This window comes from Apium graveolens, chromosome 2, assembly GCF_009905375.1.
Source record: "Apium graveolens cultivar Ventura chromosome 2, ASM990537v1, whole genome shotgun sequence".
Taxonomy (NCBI): Eukaryota; Viridiplantae; Streptophyta; class Magnoliopsida; order Apiales; family Apiaceae; genus Apium; species Apium graveolens.
In genome coordinates, this window is record NC_133648.1 from 296,474,342 (window position 1) to 296,479,168 (window position 4,827).

The 4,827-nt window shown below is 33.1% G+C and overlaps 1 long non-coding RNA gene across 1 annotated transcript; it reads right to left on the reverse strand.

Annotated features, from left to right (window-relative positions):
* Positions 1–520: 520 nt before the first annotated feature.
* Positions 521–3,015, reverse strand: LOC141708629 (uncharacterized). Its single transcript, XR_012569555.1, has 4 exons — positions 2,877–3,015; positions 2,621–2,706; positions 1,076–1,457; positions 521–945 (listed from the first exon to the last, which is right to left on the reverse strand). It is a non-coding gene; the product is annotated as an uncharacterized LOC141708629 (long non-coding RNA).
* Between the last annotated feature and the right edge of the window lie 1,812 nt (positions 3,016–4,827).

The following is a 4,827-nucleotide window of genomic DNA, read 5'->3' on the forward strand; positions in this document are numbered from 1 at the left end:
CCTGGCAGCGACACGGACTAGTTGCCAGGCAGCGACATTGACCAGGCGCCAGACGGCGATAAGGATTGGGAGCTAGGCGGCGACACGGACTACTCGCCAGGCGGCAACACAGACTTGAGCTACTGTGTTTACGTGGGATTTCTGGTTGGTCTAAATGTAGGCACCACTGAGCTGGGAGCTAAGTTGGGAGTCCAAATGACTAAGGCATGTCAAAACTATAGGCACATGTGTGGCACATGGGGGCTGAGATATATATGCATTATATATATGCATAAGTGCTAGAATATGCACTAGTGGGTTGCTGGGATGACTATCTTGCAGTTATAGTTCAAGACTTGGTGGGAAATAACTGATTAGAGGCATTCAAAATCAGGGAACCACTTGTTACCGCCGGTAGTTGCTTCTGCTGAGGCTGCGTGGGCTGCGTGGGCAGTTGCTTTTGTTGGGGCTATGTGGATCAGGCTCCTTTATATAAATAGATAGGCATTGTTAGAATGTAATCTATGCATGTAGGCTTGTATGCACTAAATATATATCCATATATTAGGTAATAGGGAAAAGTCTGTAAACATGTGTTGGGTTGTATTATTATGCTTGGCAGTAAGTAAGGTCTGTAAGCATAATCGAGTTGTATCCTTATATTGTTGGTCAATAGAAGGTTGAGCATTCAGGCTCGTAAATCTGATCTGTCTTTACATTTGCTTGGTAAGTAGACACACTTGCACACAAGATTGATTCTTGTTGTGCATTGGTTTAATATCATATTCGCGGTGCTTGGGTTCGCTAGGGTTGCCGATGTTGTCGGGGCTTTTGGGGCAGCTGGGAGACAACCTCTCGGGAAGGCTGACTGCTTGGGCGCCTTGGTCGGTGACTAAGTAGGCCGCACGGATCAGAGAATTTAAGGTTGAAAATCTGACCCCCCCTGACAGTAGACATGGTTGATGCCTTAACAGATAGATCAACAGAGAGAAAAGAAGATTAAGATCTTGTATATATAAGAAAAAAATGATACAAGATATATGTTAAAACAACCAACTAAAATTGCATTGAAATTTTTAAGATAGATTTAATGTACCTCGAATTATGTTCTATAATAAGCACGGTTTGGTGAAAAGTTAATATTGCTATAAAGATCGTCCTCGGAAAGAGATGGGCTCATTATATAGGTGTCGAACTCTACTAGAGATGAAATATTAGAATCAACAATTTCAACTTCACTTCCAACTGCCTCACAGTAAGTCCCCGATCTAGATTCAATTTATGTCTCATTTACATCACCAAGTTCCTTACTCATCCACCATTCGAAGCTGGATAATTGCTTTTCTGTAGTAATACTCTCGCCCTGTTGTCATGGAGCTTTCAACTTCTGAAATTGCAAGCTATGCATTGTGCATATCAAGATGCTGAGACTCTAGAGAATTAAAAAATTCATAGAACCAACTTGCCCTTCGTAAAGCCTGAAATTTTGATCAATTTTTAGGCTAATAATGATTGATGATTACAAAGCCTTCAACACTTATAGTTTAAACAATATTACTTTATCTTTCAATTATAAAGAACTCTATGGCGCCTGCGTACCATTGCACATTAAAACATCCAAATTAGATTATCAATACGAATAATATAAAGGAAAACAATTATGTTTCCTTGGTACATGAATCGATGCCTATATGAAATTATGGTAGAAAGTAGGCTGAAAGAAATAAAGAATGATATGAAAACGCAGATTAATATGTAAGTTTAAAAAAAAAAATTGCAATTGAATTTAATTGTCTAGCATAAGAAGACATACATTAGTGATAAGAAGAATTTCTCTCTCTTTTACATTTTGTTGTTATAGATAATCAACTAAAACTTAGAATTGGATATTGCAATCTCCAACAATGTAGCAATCAAACAGAAGTGGTGTATCATACTAGAAGTGGTGGTATTTTGTATCACCTGTTACATTAATATGAATAAAATTTGAACTAATCTACCTATTTGATCAAGAGAGAAAGACACAAAAATTTCTTCACAAATAATGCAGTACCACCATAATTTGTATCTGAAGGAGACCACCAAAAGTTACAATCTTTTAATGGTGAATTTAAGATAGCAGGCATCAAGATTTGCATAGTTTGCAACCATTGAAGAAAACCACTAAGATAATTAGAGTTGTACCTCCTAGGACAATGTAAGATAAAACACACAAGTCTTATTATACTACCAAGAAGTAAAATATCCAACTATTTTTACACACATGAAGAGCTTGTGTCATTATCTAGTACTCAGGGATTTAAAATTCCCCTTGGTACTAGCTATAGGCAAAATCTTACATCTTGTACCAGTCATGTTTCAAAATATTTATCAAAGTTAGAATTTGTAAGTTAAGAGAACTTGTAACTATTTTTTTAAAAAAATATGACACTTTAAACATGTAACTAGCTGTAATTCTTAAAAATAATATCATGTAGACAATTTTACATAGACATGAGACAATTTTACTAACAGCACAAGCACAGATAAGCAAAACACAGACCCATAAAAAAAGTCGATTAATAACCCTCAACATATTTATGAATTAGCATAAAACTTATTCATTCAATAACAAGCATATTCAATTTGGGAAAGAGCATACCTTCTTCGAGTTTGATTTTTGGTCGAGCTTGAATCTTGAGCTTTATTTTTCTTTGCCTTTATGGTTCGATTCAAACAAATTCCAAACTAAAACATAAAAATAAGCAAAATTAAAAATAAATTAATGCCGAAAATTAACAAGCAATCAATTATTAACAACAAACAAGAACAAAGAAGGAGATATTTGGGTATTTATAAAACATAATTGAAACTTATAGCAATATACAATTCGAATTAAAAATGGGGGAAGAACACACCTTTCCAGAACTTGAATATTAAAGTTTGAATCTTCGATCTTGAGTCTATTTTTTCTTCTAGACGCAGTCTTCAATTTTCGTCTTATATTTTTTATGTCGCTTCTCATCTTGAATTGTTCTTTTTCTATTTTCGTTTTTGTTAAATGTTTTATGTTTTGTTTTTTAAGTATTGAGTTTTATTGTTTGGAGATCCCTCTTGTTTTAATGACATTGGACAAAATAATTTAAAGAGCCCGCTTATTTTTTTGGAGCCCGTCAACAAATTGGCCCAAAAAGCAAAAGTTACTAGTAACATTTTCCAAAATTCGTGGTAGCAGAGTTAAAATTTTGAACAAAATACTATTTTATGTATTCTACTGTAACATTTTTGAATGCCATTACAGTACATATGATATTGTCAAAATTTGTCAAGAAATAGCAACGATTTTTAGATGATGGTATAATTTTTATTTGCGTGCATGTTCTCTGCTTCTGTTTTTTTCCTTCCCATATTACTTCATGCACGTGTTTACTACCATTACACACACATATAACCTTAACTTTAGTTTTACTTGTTTTGTACACATTTACCAAATTTTGTTTATTAGATTATCACAGTTTTTATACTCACGCATTTCGTTATATATTACATTATATATAATCATCACCTTTATTAGATTATCCATCAATATTTATATGTTAATTGTTTTGTTTATTTAACAATAATGTGTATCTAAATTTCTTGCCCTAGGATGAAGATAAAGTTAATTTAATTATTTTTGATATCTCCCTGTTTCGATTAATTGGTTCTCATAATTTTTCTTGGTGCTCAATTGTCTAATTGACAAAGTGATTTTGATATATTATTGTTACCAAATTTATTTTTTTATAACCTATGCTTACTCCTTGAAATTTTGATAGATTATTGTTAGATAACAAGTTTTATAGTATATGTTTGTCTCGTTAATTAAAATTATTTATAAAGGAAAGAGAACTGATTTAGGACGAGTTGATATTAATTGTGATTGATTAACATATTTGGATTCCTAGGTTTTTCATATTATTTGATCTATTTACTAATTAGGTAAATTAAAACTCATCTTAAATCTTATTGTCTAGTTTGCCTGATTTAAAAGTAAGGGTTTCGAAAGTTTCATAGTCTCTGTGGATCGACCTGTATTTGATACAATTAACCAATATACAGTTGCAGTTATTTTACACATCAAGTTTTTGGCGCCGCTGCCGGGGACTCCTTGATATTTAATTCTTCGGACTAGTTTCTTGTTTTCTCTTTGTTTTTGTAGGAAATCGTGAAGCGGAGGAAAGCTTGGACAAGAAGATCGCTAGAAGGCCTCACCATCTCTTTTGTAATTTTTGAAAGTGTTTTTTGGTATTCCGTATCACCTCTCAATTATTATTTTTTTATTCTTCTCTCTTTTATTATTGAAAAATCCAAAAAAAAATATTTTAAAAACCCAAAATTAGTAGTTAGTTAACTGTTAAAATCCAGATTTGTTGCATCATTCATTCTCTCGTATAGGATCACATCGTCTAGATTTTTTTTTGTATTTATTGCTTTCCATCTTATATAATTGTGGTGATTGTTGGAGGAAAGAGATACATACAAGTTAGAGTAAAATACGTAGTGTAGTGTATCTATAAGTGTTTATTATCTCGTTCTTTGTGTATTGCATCATCTAATCAATCTTAAGGGCGCCACCCAATTTCAAAATAAGATGAGAGATTTCATCACCCTTTCCTTGGCCCACAAATCACTAATTCCTCCATCTTACATTCATATATCTTAATAAAATTAAGTAGAAGTTGGCCCCTAGGATTTTGAGCTCAATTAGAAAGGTACCCAAAAGAGAAAGTAAATTTAGAATTATTCGAACTTTTGGTGACAAGGCAAGTGTATCACATACCTGGCCAATTTGGATTGGTGACTAGTGTTAGGGCTTTAATGAACCGT